Source organism: Diabrotica undecimpunctata, chromosome 2 (assembly GCF_040954645.1).
Source record: "Diabrotica undecimpunctata isolate CICGRU chromosome 2, icDiaUnde3, whole genome shotgun sequence".
NCBI classification, from domain to species: Eukaryota; Metazoa; Arthropoda; class Insecta; order Coleoptera; family Chrysomelidae; genus Diabrotica; species Diabrotica undecimpunctata.
This window is the reverse complement of record NC_092804.1, coordinates 109246960-109262697: the sequence shown is the minus strand read 5'-3', so window position 1 is coordinate 109262697 and position 15738 is coordinate 109246960.

Genomic DNA, 15738 nt, shown 5'->3' with positions numbered 1-15738 from the left:
ACAAGACGCTTCTTGCAAAAGAGAAAAATTAATTACAAGCAATGGTTCCTAAGATACAACCCATTAAGGTTGACCGGCATTAGCGACGAAATTATAAATAAAATAATGATAATCTTTAAACCATTACCTTTTTCTTTTGGAGCTCTTTCTCGATAAAAATTTTCATATTTTCAAGATAATAATAACATGTAATAATAAAAATCATCGGTATTGCGCATAATAAGAAAATTGAATTTCAAAGTTCGAAATCAGTATACGAAAGAAATGTATTTTCTCGGCTTCCAATAAAACAATTTTCTTTATCTTTTTTTACCCCATGTAACTCGAATAGAGTAGAACAGCAACCAACTAAAAATCCAAAGAGGTATCCGACAAGGTGATACGCTGTCACCTAAACTTTTCATATCGGCTCTAGAAAAAGCGATCAAAACCCTCGAATGATCTGACAAAGGAATAAATGTGGACTGAGAGATGCTACACACCACCTAACCTACGCAGACGATATAGTCCTGATTGTAGACGATTTGGGACAAATAAAGAAAATATTGGAAGAACTTTGTACAGCCTTTCATAAAATAGGTTTAAAAATGAATATAACAAAAACAAAATATATGACGAACTTAGTACCAAGTAAACACCTTGAAATACAAAATAAAGAAATATAACTGGTAGACAAATATATATATATATATATATATATATATATATATATATATGTATATACATATATATCTGGGTCACGAAATTAAGATAAGTAAGGACAATCAAACAAACGAAGTATCCAGAAGAATAATACAATAATGGGCAGCATACGGAGCTCTTAGGAACGTTTTTAAGAGTGACATCCCAACTAATATGAAGAAAAAAGATTTGGACCAAAGCGTGCTACTGGTAATGAGCTATTTTGCAGGAACATTATCGCTCACAAAGAAAAACGCACAAAAACTAAGAATAGCGCAGAGAAGAAGATCAATGATAGGGGCCACTCTGCGAGAAAGGATTAGAAACGAAGATCTACGAGCTAAGACCAAAGTCATAGAAGTCATTGAAGAAGCTGAAACTTAAAATGGAAATGGGCTGGACACGTTACCAAAATGAAGGACGGAAGATGGACTCGCAAATTAGTTGAATGGAGACCAGGAGCCGATAAACGTAGCAGAAGAAGATCACCAACACGATGGCAAGACGACTTACGGAAGACAACAAAAAACTGGATACAGCAAGCACAAGATAGAACACTTTGGAGACAAACAGGGGAGGCCTATCTCCAGCAGTGGATTGAGAGAGGCTGATAATGATGAACAAATGTAGGGTCTTTAAAATATACCTAAAAACGGTGAATTTAAACTTTTACATTGGTATTTTTCGCTCCTAGGGTGGCTGGTTTTAGAGGGAAGTCGGAGTAGTAAAATTTTTGCATATTTTTAAAGTTCCCAAAATTCAGTGGTTCAGTGGCATTTTCGTCTCTGAGGACTGTAGTATAAATATATTAATATATTTATAACAGAACTATAGCATATTTGGAATTTAGTAATGCGTTTTTTAGGTGTCTCTATTTACATATATCAAATTAAAAAAAAATTAAAAAAATTGCTTAATTGGAAATTGAGAAAATACATTTTTTTGAGTATACCAATTTTGAACTGTGAAATTCAATTTTCTTCAACTTAATTTTTTTTTGTACTTTTTACCCGCAATACCATTGGTTTTTATTAGTATTTTAATGGTATTAATATCTTGAAAACATTAAAATTTTTATAGAGATGAAGCTTCGAAAGAAAAATGTAAGGGTCACTACAGGAACAAATAAGACGTAGATGTGATCTAGCAAAAAGTCGCTGTAGGAAAGATGGGCAAACTATGGAAGGACTCTCAAATTTCACAAACTCTAAAAATGCGGTTAATCAATTGCTTAATAATTTTAATACTGATATACGGTGAATCTGGGACCCTACGAAAAGCGGAAACAAGAAAGATAGACGCCACTGAAATGTTCTGTTTGAGAAGAATGTTACGAATTCCGTGGACCGACCACAGGACAAATATTTCAATTTTAAATAAGCTAAAAGTCAGCAAACGTCTATCCAACAAAGTTCATCTCCAACAATTAAAATACGTTGGACATGTTGTGAGAGCAGACACAGAAAACATGGAAAGATTTATTATCCAAGGAAAGGTAAAATGCCGAAGATCACGATGAAGATCTTTAATAAGATGGATCGATCAAATTACAAGCAGATGCAAAAGACCTATGCATGAGTTAAATGACAGACCAGAGACAGAGACCATGGCGGGGGATCGGACGATAGTGCTCAAGTGCTCTTGGCTGCGAAACTTAGGCCAATAATTTGACTTCAGGAAGGCCAGCACAATGATTCGATAAGTACAAGATAGAGATAAATTCCACTTGATAGTTGCCAAGCTTTGATGAGGGAAGGGCGCATGATGAAGAATTTAAAAAAATATTGTAGTACTCTGGCCACTTGTTAAGAGTTTTACGGTATTCGATAACGAAGGGACATGTTGTCAGTCGCTAAACCTATACTGAGACTTTTGCCTATTAAACACAAATAAAAAGGACTTACAGAGTTTTTTAATAAAACCGGTGGAATCACGATTTGTACGAAACAGAAAAAGAAATATGGACAATGATTAGAAGACCAAGAAAAAAAAAAGAACTAACTAATAAAAACGAATCACATTCAGAACGAAATATGGGAAGATTATTTTTAATTCCTGTTTGATAAAGATAACGATAATAATAACCACACCAGAGAACCTCAAGGTCAAGGTACAAAATAGAAGAGTAGAAAGGATGGATCATATAAGCCGACTCATAACAAATAGAGTAGCAACGACGCCAGGAGTCAGTTCCCCAATAGTAAGACAATCAGTGTAAAAAGGAAGACAATCAGTGAATCTAAAAAGATTTAGAGCCCCTGCATATGTCTGATGATACCTAATGAGGTTAAAATACGTATAAGCGGCTGGCTGCATTGAAATTAAATCTAAAACCGTCTTTCTGTTTTAGTTCTTTACTCGGTTTCGAGTACGAATAATTTTTGCCGTGATAAACGGCATGTGGAATGCTTATTATTGTTTTCCTTGTCAACTAATTTATCAATTTATCTGCTTCGCAAGTTGTAAAAAGCGCAGTGGTAGAAATTTGAATTTAGTTTCGCCAAGTAGGAAATCTTAGAATTTTTAATGTTGAAGGTATAAAAAGTTATAACCCGTTAAAGTCATCATCCTCTTAACCCTATAGTAGTTCCACCTATTTTTGAGACTGTGATTTGATAATTCTGGATATAAACTATTACTTAAAAAATGCGATTTGAGATAACAAATAACCAATGCTATATTATAAAAAAAACTGTATTTGATATAAAAGCAATATATTTTTAAATATTCATACAAAGATAAAGCCAACAAAAAGTGTAAGTGTAAGAACCAAGCTTGTAAATACAATCATTCCTTTTTTAAATTAAAAGTATGATCTTGTTAAGATAATAACACGATTTTCTTTAGAACAACTTATATAATTAAATATAAATTATAGTAATCACCATAAATTATTGTGAAAATTTCCAAGCATAAAAATGTATTACATCTTTTGAAACTAAAAAAATTTTTTAGTTCTAAAAGATTTTTCTCTGTCGCACCTGCTGCATCTTCCACGGGTTTATTGGTTAACTTTGTTTTACAATTTCCTACGCTTAACACTGTTTTATGGAACTCCAAAAAATAGGAAAGCCTAATATAATGCTTGTTTCGGTTTTATTAAGAATCTTGATAGTTTACACTTGAGCTGCATTATATAAATGAAATCTAAGGACAAGCCTCTTCTTCTTCTTCTTCTTCTTTTTATGTAGACATGACTGTTTGTTTTTCAATGTGCCTCCAGTAAGTTGTCGTTCCATTGTTTTCATGGTATTTCTACTGATCATCTTCCTTTTTGGGAAACCGTCACTTTCCGTCTTTACTACTCTATTTGTTGTCATTCGGCTTATATGATCGTTTTGTTCTACTCTTCCAATTCTTACCCAGTCCTTAATGTTCTCCATCTTGTATCTACGTCGTATATGTGTACTTATAGCTCTGTCCCATAGTGTTTTACTACCAATTTTTCTAAGTGTTTTCATCTCTGCTCTCCTCTCTGTGTCAGGTCGTGTTAATGCGTATGTAGTTATTGGTCTGATGACTGGTTTGTAAATTCTGCTTTTCGTTTTTTTCCTTATATTTTTATGTCTCCTTATTTTTTTATTCAGCTAACCTGCGACTCTGTTTGCTCTATTCACTTAATCTGTCACTTCTGTTTCGAGCTTTAAGTAGCTAGATAATATGATGCCTAGATATTTAAACTCCATTACTTCTTCTATTATCTGACATATCAACTTCAATTTACATCTTAGTAAATTTGCTGGTATGCATTTTGTCTTTGTTTGGGGAAATTAAAATGTTAAATTTTCTGGCAGTTATATTAAGTTGGTGCAGCATACGTTGTAAATCATCTTCACTTTAAAATAGTAGTATTGCGTGGTCTACGTAGCAGAATATCTTAAGTTATTTTTCTCTCATTTGGTATCCTTTTTTAGTTCTTACTTTTTTTATTATTTTATCCATAATCAGGTTATACAATAGAGGACTCAGGAAATCTCCCTGTCTTATTTTATTACAGCTTCAATAAGGTTGTTTTCGTCTTTTCATCTTAGAAAGAGAATATTCCTAAGACCATTAAAAGAGCTTCTGGCTATTTTACTATGAGTTTTTATTTCGTAGTTCTGATCACAAGTCTTTTTATTATTGCAGCCCAAATAGCATAATTTCTAGACTCTTTCCAACAATCGTTTTTGGTAATTTAAGCATTTATGTTGGTGCTCCTTCTAATGAATATTATTTTTGTCTTCTTACAATTTAGTTTTAGTAAAACGTTTCTAAAATATTATTTATTATTCTTTGAAGTCCTCGTGCACTATCTGATAGCAATACGGTATCGCGTGCATATTTAATTTTGTTTATTAGTTAACCAATTACTGCAATACTATCTTCTGATTCGTATAAGACTTCTCTAAAGATGTTTTCAGAGTATATGTTTAATAATGTTGGTGACAATATGCAACTCTTTCAAACTTCTTTTTCGACTGTGATAGTGCATTGTTGAATTACACTGTTGTGTTTTGTTGGAGATATAAGTTTAAGATTAGTATTAAATCGTTACCATCAAGGGCTGATATTTTTAGAATATCGATTAGTTTTCAATCTGGTACTTTGTCAAATGGCCTATCGAAATCAATGAAATATTCATACATATCGCAGTTAACATCCCTGGCTCTTTGTATTTAAACTTGTAAACTAAAAAGTGCTTCAATCGTTTCGAGTCCTGCTCTGAAACCAAATTGAACTTTACTTAGGTGTTCTCCTAATTGGATGTAGATCCGTAAGTAACTGATAGTGAGAAGTACTTTAAATACATGGCTCATTAAACTAATTAATCTATGGTCTTTATACTTCCCAGCGTTGGCTTTTCTAGGAAGTGGAATAAATATTGATACCAGTCAGTCTTTTAGTAAGTGACCAGTCTCATATTTGTTATTGAATAGATTCGTAAGAGCTTTGATTTAGTGTATCTCTAATAGCTTTAAAATTTTACCATGCACTTCATCATGTCATGGTAATTTTCCATCTTTAATTCTTTTAATGGCTATAGTTACTTCTTCGTTTGTTACGTCTGAGCCTATAGATTCTCTATTTAAGTCGGTCTTCTTGCTATATATTCTAATAATTTTTGCATGTACTCCTTCCATCTTCTTAATTTCTCTTAAATTGTAGTCAAAATATGGCCTTCGATGTTATTTTTTGTGTTATATACCTCTTCAATTTTTTTCTGAATATGGAAATCGTCTTGTTTGCATTGTAATGTTTCAATTTCCGTACATTTCTCCATCCGCCATATTTTTTTTGCTCTCTTTATTTCTAATGATGTATTTTTATGCAACTTTTTATATTTATTTTCATTTCTACATTTCTGCGTTCTTTCCTCATCCACAATATTTTATCTGTCATTGATTATTTCTTTTTCTTCTTTTAGTTTAATTTATTATATTGTTCTTATTTTAATTTATTAAAAAACACGATAATTTATATCAATTTATTAAACCACTGTACAATAATTTATTTGACTAATTACATAATTTATCTATCGGACGTTACAATTTAAACGCGGCGCGCGATCTTCAGATATTAACTGTTCTCTTCCCAACAAAATTTATCTTTTTATATAAAACTCCGTTAGTTTCGGAATCCCTTATAGCAGACATGAATTTACTCGAACATTGGGGAAGACCGGTTGTTGGTGGTGTTGACAAGAATAACGGGAACTCCATCGAATAGACTGGTATTTTGGCGAGGGCGGTCTTCGGCTAAAACTAGTTTTTCAACTGCTTAGAAACCTCGAGTCGTGGATGACTCATCATAATACGGGTCTAGAGGTTTCTGGTAAACAAACTAGAACAAAAACAGAATTAGTCATAATATATTTAGTTTTAAACGCCATAATTATCGTAACATTGCCCCCATCTTAAAAAATGGTTCCTCCTGGACTGGGACGCTATGCTGATATCGGCAACTGGACCCTCTTTTACAACTTCCAGTTTTATAAAAATGACAAGACGCGGTTTTCTCTCCGCACCAGTAACTATACGGATTGCAACAGACTAACACCTGGACTTCGGTGTCTCTAAAGATCTCCTCCACCATACTTCGGATGACCCTCCAATCTAATTGGCGGCACTCTAACTTTGGCATAGCTAACTTTTGCACGTCGGACTCTAGTACGTGCTCTCTCAATTGAAGTAAGGCTTCCCATACATCTCGGTAGGTAGGTTGGTCACGGGCAGTGTCTTTTGTTACCAGGTAGAAAAGGTAACGTGATGATTCTTGGAGTTTCAAGGCTTTTCCAGCCGGCATTGGGAAAGCCTTTGAGGCATTGAGCTGGCACTTGGCATTGAAGTTCTGCAACTCGACCGAACTTCCTTCGAAAGACGGATGCCAACCCTGGTGCCTCTTTGATACTGGCCGGGATGGCAAGGGCCAGCGAGTAGTCATCGGGGAGCGCGAGTAGATCTTGCTTTTCTTCAGTGGTAACACCATGTCTTGCTTTACCGGTACCTCCATAGGCACCCATGAATTCCTCAAACGTGAGGTCAGACACATCTTGGACTTGGTTTACTTCCACTTCTTCATCTACGTCGTGGTCACCTTCGAAAGACGCCAGCCGGTTATGGTGTACTATCATCGGCTTTCAGCGTTTCTGTAGCTAACTCCGGCCCGTAGCTCAATCTTGAAATCGTATTCTTGGAGTCGTTCGATCCATCTGGCTATCTGACCCTCTGGATTCTTAAACTGCATCAACCACCTAAGGGCGGCATGGTCGGTTCGGATTAGAAACTTTCTGCCATAGATGTATTGATAGAAGTGCTCTACTGATTTAACTACTGCTAGAAGTTCTCTTCTCGTGACGCAATAATTCCGCTCAGGTTTTGAAAGAACTTTACTAAAATATCCAAGGACTCGTTCCTGTCCTCCTTGGATCTGAGACAGCACTCCTCCAATTCCCACATTACTTGCATCTGTATCTAAGATGAACTCTCCTTCTGGCAGTGGATACCCTAAAATTGGTGCTGTTATTAAATGCTTTTTCAAGGTCTCAAAGGCATTTTGGCATTTTGTATCCCAGCGGTAATCACTTGTTTTTTTTTTTTGAGTCGCGTTATTGGCTTAGCGATATCTGCAAACTTCTTAATAAACCTTCGGTAGTAAGTACATAGTCCAAGAAAACTTCTAACTTGATGTTTGTCCGTTGGTACTGGCCATTCCTTAATGGAATCAATTTTTCCCTTATCCACGGCCACTCCTTCTTTACTGACTATATGACCCAGATAATTGACTTTACCTTGAAATAGCTGGCAATTCTTGGGGTTTAACATCAATTGGGCAGCTTTAAGTCGATTAAAAACGTTTTCTAAATTCTTCAAATGTTCTTCAAATGTCTCCCCCAAGACGATTATGTCATCTAGATAAACCAGGCATGTTTTCCAAGATAACCCTCTCAACACATTTTCCATAAGCCTATCAAATGTCGCAGGAGCATTACAGAGTCCAAATGGCATAACGTTGAATTGCCACAATCCAGATCCTGTGGTGAAGGCTGTCTTCTCTTTATCTACCGAGTCCATTTCTACCTGCCAGTATCCAGACTTCAAATCCAAAGTAGAAAACCATTTACTTCCAGCCAATGTGTCCAATGTATCATATCTTTCTTGGTAACGTTGTTCAGCAAACGGTAATCCACACAGAACCTCGTCGTTCTGTCTTTCTTCTTAACCAGGACCACCGGAGAGACCCATGGGCTCGTAGAAGGTTCTATAACCCCGTCTTTCTTCATTTCCTGAACAATCGTTTCGGCTTCCTCTCTTTTCACCTGTGGTAATCGTCGAGCTGTTTGACGAATTGGCTTAGCAATACCAGTATCAATTTTATGCTTAACAGCGGTAGTTCTTCCCGTCTTTCCTCCTTTCGGTACGAAAATATCACGATACTGCCGAACAAATTCCCTTAATTTCCTTTTCTCAATTTGATTCAGAGACTGTCCAGCAACTGCAACCATTTGGTCGAATTTGGCGTTGGAATTATCAGATGTTGTCGCCTGACGGATTATGGATGTCACAGGTACACAAGTTCCTACTTTTGTCTCTTTCTTGATGGTCACTGGGTAGTCGTTGACATTGATAAGTCTCACAGGAATTTCTTTAGCCGAAGTCACCAATTCCTTTCCAATTATGATTGCTCTGCCAACCTCGTCGTCATGGTTCCAAGGCTCCATCATAACAGGTGCTCCTTCGTCCACAATTCCCTGTAGCCGCGCTACTATGATCGTTTCACTTCTCGCATGCACGACTGTATCTTCTTTAACGGCCGCTTGCATAGTGTTGTCATCATGTGGATGAAGAAATACGTCCTCGTTACCAACTTTGATTACCTTATTCTTAAAATCCCATTGGAATCCATGCGTATTCATTACGTTCATTCCTAATATAACATCCTCTTCGATGTCAGCAACTATAACAGTATGGACGAACTTTTCTGCTCCAATTCCTAATTGTATCTGGATTTCTCCATGAATGGTAGCATTTTCACCCGTAGCGGTCCGAAGTCGCAACCTCGTTGGTAACAGTTTCTTTCGGCTGTTTATAACTGTCGGGCGTATAATGGTTCTGGTCGCTCCGGTATCCACCAACAACGTATGCTCTTTACCATTTATGTCTCCATCTACATATACACTATCTTCACGACATTTCAAAGAAGCTATTAGTATGAGAGGGTCTTTGGAAATGTTCTGGGTCGAAGCTGCCCCCTAAGGCTGACCCGTTCTAGTTTTCCTGATGGTGAGTTTCTTGATTTGCGTCGTACCTAGGATGCTTACAGGAACTTCGTACGTGTCCTATTTCGCCACAATTCCAGCATCTTATGGTCTTCGTTTTCTTGTATGTCATGCTTTTCATCATATTAACGAGCTGGTCAAGTTTATGTTCATCTCCTTCCTCTTTTACAGTCCTAACTTTACTGTACCCGCCAGAGGCCTGCCTAGCTGACTCGTATTCGAGGGCGGCGGATAAGACATCAACCATCGTCTTGTGACGAGCTAATCGTAGTGTTCTCTGCATTTCATGATCACGAAGACCATCAATAAACGTTTGAACGGCCAACTTTTCCATCATGTCTTCGGGAGCTGTTGGATAAGCATATCGTACTAATCTGGCAATATCTACCTCATATTCTTGAAGAGCCTCATCTTTCTTTTGTCTTCGATTTTTAAGCTGCGACTGATATACATGTTCCAAGTGTTCGTGGCCATATCGCATATCTAACCTCTTCTTAAGTTATTCGAAATCATCCGTCTCCTCTACGGCTATGGTCTGGAGCACATCTAAGGCATCTCCTCGAAGAGTGATAGTCAGGTTTACAGCCTTTTCTTTTTCAGACCATCCATTCGCTCTTGCAGCTGATTCGAACTGTTTCATGTAGTTGTTCCATGACGATTTTCCGTCGAAAGTTGGGACTTTGACATGCACAGAACTTCCACTTCCTTCAAATTTCGGCCGTGTTTCCAACTTACATTTCGTCTCGTCTTCTTTTGTCCCTACTCTAATTGGATTGTTCCCTCTCTCTGCTGTCCCTGTTTCCTCCAGCTTCTTTTCCATCTCTTTCCATATCTTTTCTTCGAAGGCCAACATATCGACAGCAACTTGGTTTTTTAACGAAGACACTCTAATCGTCAAGAGCAAACATCTCAGAAGTGACTTTAGAGATGTTAGCAGAAACTTTGCTTTCCAGAGAAGAAATCTCTTTAGAAACTTTGCTTTCTAAAGAAGCGATGTCGAAGGAAACTTTCGAAATGTCGCCAGAAACTTTGTTCTCTAATGATGCGATGTCACCAGAAACTTTGTTCTCTAATGATGCGATGTTACCAGAAACTTTGTTCTCTAATGATGCGATGTTACCAGAAATTTTGTTTTCCAATTTCGAAATCGATGAGATGACAGCATCATGTTTATCTTCAAATATATACGTTTCTGGATTAAACCCATCTTCCTCCAAAGCGTTCTTTAGTCTTTGGACTAACTCAGCCTTTTTTCCGGTAAAAGCTAATTCTCTATCCTCGAGATGTCTTCTTAAATTCGTCACTGTGAGCTTATAAATCGTCGTCATTTTCACAATTTGAAAATATTCACTTCGGAACAACACTTGTTATGATTATTGTAAGTCTGAATTACTTTTATTTCACTTCCGACAACATTTGCTACGATTTTATTAATTCTAATTTATTATATTGTTCTTCTTTTAATTTATTAAAAAACACGATAATTTATATCAATTTATTAAACCACTGTACAACAATTTATTTGACTAATTACATAATTTATCTATCGGACGTTACAATTTAAACACGGCGCGCGATCTTCAGATATTAACTGTTCTCTTCCCAATAAAATTTCTCTTTTTATATAAAACTCCGTTAGTTTCGGAATCCCTTATAGCAGACATGAATTTACTCGAACATTGAGGAAGACCGGTTGTTGGTGGTGTTGACAAGAATAACGGGAACTCCATCGAATAGACTGGTATTTTGGAGAAGGCGGTCTTCGGCTAAAACTAGTTTTTCAACTGCTTAGAAACCTCGAGTCGTGGATGACTCATCATAATACGGGTCTAGAGGTTTCTGGTAAACAAACTAGAACAAAAACAGAATTAGTCATAATATATTTAGTTTTAAACGCCATAATTATCGTAACAATACATTTTGTGTTTCCGCCCATAACTCGGAGTGTTGAGTACGGACAGTATGGCTCGTCTAGCATGCCATAGGACGGAGAACAGTTGTACTAGAGAAAAATAATAATTGTAGACGACTACTTATAAACCTCGAAGAAAGTTTAGTATTATGAACTTAATTTTTATAAAAAATATTTATTAAATCAGCAATAATAATTTTAAAACTGGCAACGACGCATATAAAGTCCCAGTATTTAATCTCATATTTTTATTATTGTACAAGAACTAATTTACAATTTGTAAATATTTATTATTAAACCTTGGAAAACACGCAAGAAAATATAACTACGCAGAAACGTGTTCTTTAGATTAAATAATATGCTTTTCTTTTTTTACGGCTCGTCTGAGTTTACAAGATAAGCGAAATTCCCCAGTTTTGTATAAATCGAGACACTAAACTAATATGGTTAAATTTTGAAGTGTCTAACTAACACTGAATGTTATGTACTATAATAATCAGTATATTTCAGTTTTATTACATACGAGTTGGATATTCTCTCAGGTATTAATAAAATTTCAATGAACAGAGTCGCTTAATACCGCTCTAGTAAATCAGTAAAGTGATATTAAGTATTTTTATTTAGCACAAGAACAGTGTGTACTACCACGTCTTCAATGTGTCTTCACATTTATGTACATCACACGATCAGGTGGTTCTAGAATTTTTCTAGGAGATCCCAAGACGTGCTAGAATACTTCTTCGCATATTGAGTCGTTCAGATTTTCTTTTAAATATACATATGGCTCATTAAAAATAATTTAAACGGTTCATATATTCAGTGATGAGTGTCTTACCACCCGGCAAAATAGCGGAAAGGATAGAAGACAGATTAAGTTGTGAGATAGTACGAGATAAGGCTAGTTATTAGACGTGTCTATTTGACTTCAGTCATAATTATACGGATGACCTCGAAAATATTTTATTTTAATAATTTCTGATGTTAGAATAAATGATTAAATATATTAAGATATATTATAGTAAAAAACATTAATAAGTAGCGATTTTAAATTATAAATCTTTAAGTTTATTTAATAATAAAAATAACTCAACTGAAATATTTGACTAAACTAAATAGGTATGTTCAGTCCGAAAACAATTGTTGTATGTCGAGTTGGCGTAATAGTTAGAGACGTTGTCTATTGATAAGAAGACTGGGGTTCAATTCACACCAAGGGTAAAATTTTTGTTTTACTCAATCAAAAATAATAGAAAATATGATACATATTAGGTAACAAGTTTTCGAAAAACTCATTATTTACAATTTATTCTTATTCCAATTTTATAAAATAGAAATACAAAATATTTCAAATTCAATTCCAGTTTTACAGTCTTCAGTTGTGAATGGAAAATAATCCATTGAAGACTGTTTAATGTCAAATCCATCACTAAATTCTCAGTGTTAATATCAATTCCTCTGTACAGGTAATGATTTTTAAAACAATTGAAGACATTGGAATGGATGCGCGCGAACAGCTACCTGCTTTATAGCTAACCAAATCATCAAGCCTTCAAGTTATCAAATAATAACACATCGAGAAGTGTTTTTTACGGTAAACAGAAACTTTTTATTGAAAAAACAATTCGTGAAAAGGATTTTAACGGTCGAGGAAAAAGTGCAAATTGTTGTCTGGCATGTGAATGGATTATCAGACAACATGATTAGACAACAATTTGTAAATATGTTTCCAAATAGGCCGGCTCCAGCACGATCAACAATTCAGTCTATTATACGTAATTTTTTTACTTATGGATCCGTGTTCGATCCAAGAGGAGTTCGCAGACGAAGGGAGGTAAATCCAGATTTGGAACTAAGGGACACTTTGATTTGTACAAATATTGAGCAAAATCCTACTCAATCAACACCTCGTCTCGAAGAACAATGTGGAATTCCAAGATTTAGAGTAGGTGAAATTTTGTAAAGACATCGATACCGTCCCTATAAACTTCATAAATCCAACGAACAATTCCCTGGGGATCAATATAGACGTTTAGAATTTTGTCAAACTGCAATGGAAATGTCACATCAAGATGAACATTTTTTAGACAACGTTTTGTTCACCGATGGATGTACGTTTTCATTGCATGGCCGTCACAATTCAATCAATGCTAGGTATTGATCTCGAGGAAATCCTCGTCAGATTTATGTTGCTCGTACCTAGCGTCTTCGAAAAGTAAATGTTTGGGGAGGCATAATAGGGAATTATGTCATTGGTCCATTTCTTATAGACGGTATGTTGACTGGTCGGAAATACTTGGAACTTCTGCAAAATGAAATTGTCCCAGTCCTTTGTAATTTACCAATACCTTTCGATTCCATATGGTTTCAACACGATGGTTGTCCTGCACATAATTCTCGCATCGTCAGTGAATATCTCAGTGCGACTTTTCCTAATCGATTGATTAGTGGCCACGGATATTTTTTTATTTTTGTAGAATTTTTACTTATTTAAACATTCTTTAAAAGTTTTTACTTTATTTTCGAAACTACGACGATACTGTTTTGTCAATAAGATTTTTTGTTTTAACTTTAGTTTTTGTTTAGTTTTGTATAGTGATTCAAAGCAAAACGATCTTTGCATAATTTCAAATTATTAAAAAAAAAAAAAGAAAACCACATGTGGGTTTTGAACTTTAATCGTCTGCGATGTCTGTATCGCAATGTCGAATTCTTACCACTAATCCACGAAGGATTTATAATTATTCCGTGACAAGAGTGTATGAAACTCTTCAAATCATAGTAGAAATTATTCTTGGTTAATAATTTAAAACTTTAGATTAAATAATCACTATTAATTAAATTATTTTATTCACATTTTTGCTTTATTGTGGTCAATCAGTTTTTACTCTATGCGAAATTAAAAAATGGAAATACGTCACACATTCGACGTTACTCATAATAATTATGACCGAGGTGATTTAGCTCGAATCTAACGTCTAAAGGTGTGAGACTATCGATAGTGGTAATGTAATGTAATGTAAATTATAGGTTTCTACCGATTATTTCTCACCTCTACGAGTTTCATCTCTTTTTATTTCACAAGGTAACTGTGCTTTCTATCTCTTACGTTAAAAAGCCGGGTGGTAAGACACTCATCACTGTATATATATACCCGGTATTTAGGCGTTCACACGCCCTTCCGGTAGGGATCTATGGAGGAGTATCACCTAGCCGCAAGCCCTTATCTCTTGCCGTACTGCTCCACCATACGCCGATTAGATACCAGCATATTCTAGACTAAGCCGCAGATTCATTTTAGAATTTTAAACTGCTGCGTTAGCCTTTTAGTTTTCTGTACACCGAGCCGGGGATCGAACTGACATCTCTCGCATTGAAGCGAAGGAGAAGCCAGCCGCCCAGTCCGCTTGGCTAATCCGATCGACGGTTCATAACTTTGCATAAATTCGTTTAACATTCGGTTTAATATTGTTGGTTATCACTTTAATTGCTCTATTTATAATCCAGTAAAATTATTTAAAAACTATTAAAATGTTTGAAAATTAAGATACTAGGTTGGTATACCATGTTTTATATGACAAATTTGATTAACTTATAAATCATGTAAACGATAGGTACAGTTGAGTCCATGGTTCTTTAGTGTCATTAATACATGGCTAAATTAAACAAATACTTTTTATATAACATCATTTTTTCTGCTAAGCATGAAACCAAAGACAAACCATCTACCCTTGGTATTAAGTAAACACACATGTTATTTTTATGAACGCTCTAGACTCAGTATACCGAAAAGAAATAGGTACAAAAAAAGACGCTTGAGGACGTTTTTACATTTTAAGTACAATTTGTGACGTTTCTTGTTTTGTTTATATTACACAAACAGTTGCTTTAACAACTAATTTTTTATTGGAGTTTGATATTTTATGGTGAGTGTATGTTATTTTCCATTAATTTATATGCAAAGTTAACCTCATTTATTTATACAATTAAGGAATGGTTTTGTTTAAGTTTCCACAAAAGTTGAAGAAATGACAAAAACAAAATATTTTATTTCATTTTATTAAATTATACCTGGAAAAACTCTTACCTCATCATAAGCACAAGAACTCATTTTAAATTTAATCGAGTACCTACTTCGAATTAGAAAAAAGGAATGGAGGACCGTTGTCATCTGTTTAAGAGGTACAAAAAGTATAACTTTCAAATGTGCACTATTATAAAGCTTTAATGATGATAAGATAATATAATGTATCTAATATTATTTATTTGCCAATTTTATTATATAACAAAATATTTATAATTAGGATCTTTTTATTTTTTTTTTCGATTTTAATTAAAAATATTCATTATATTTTAACTCTGTTTTACTCTGTAACTCTATAAAAGAAAA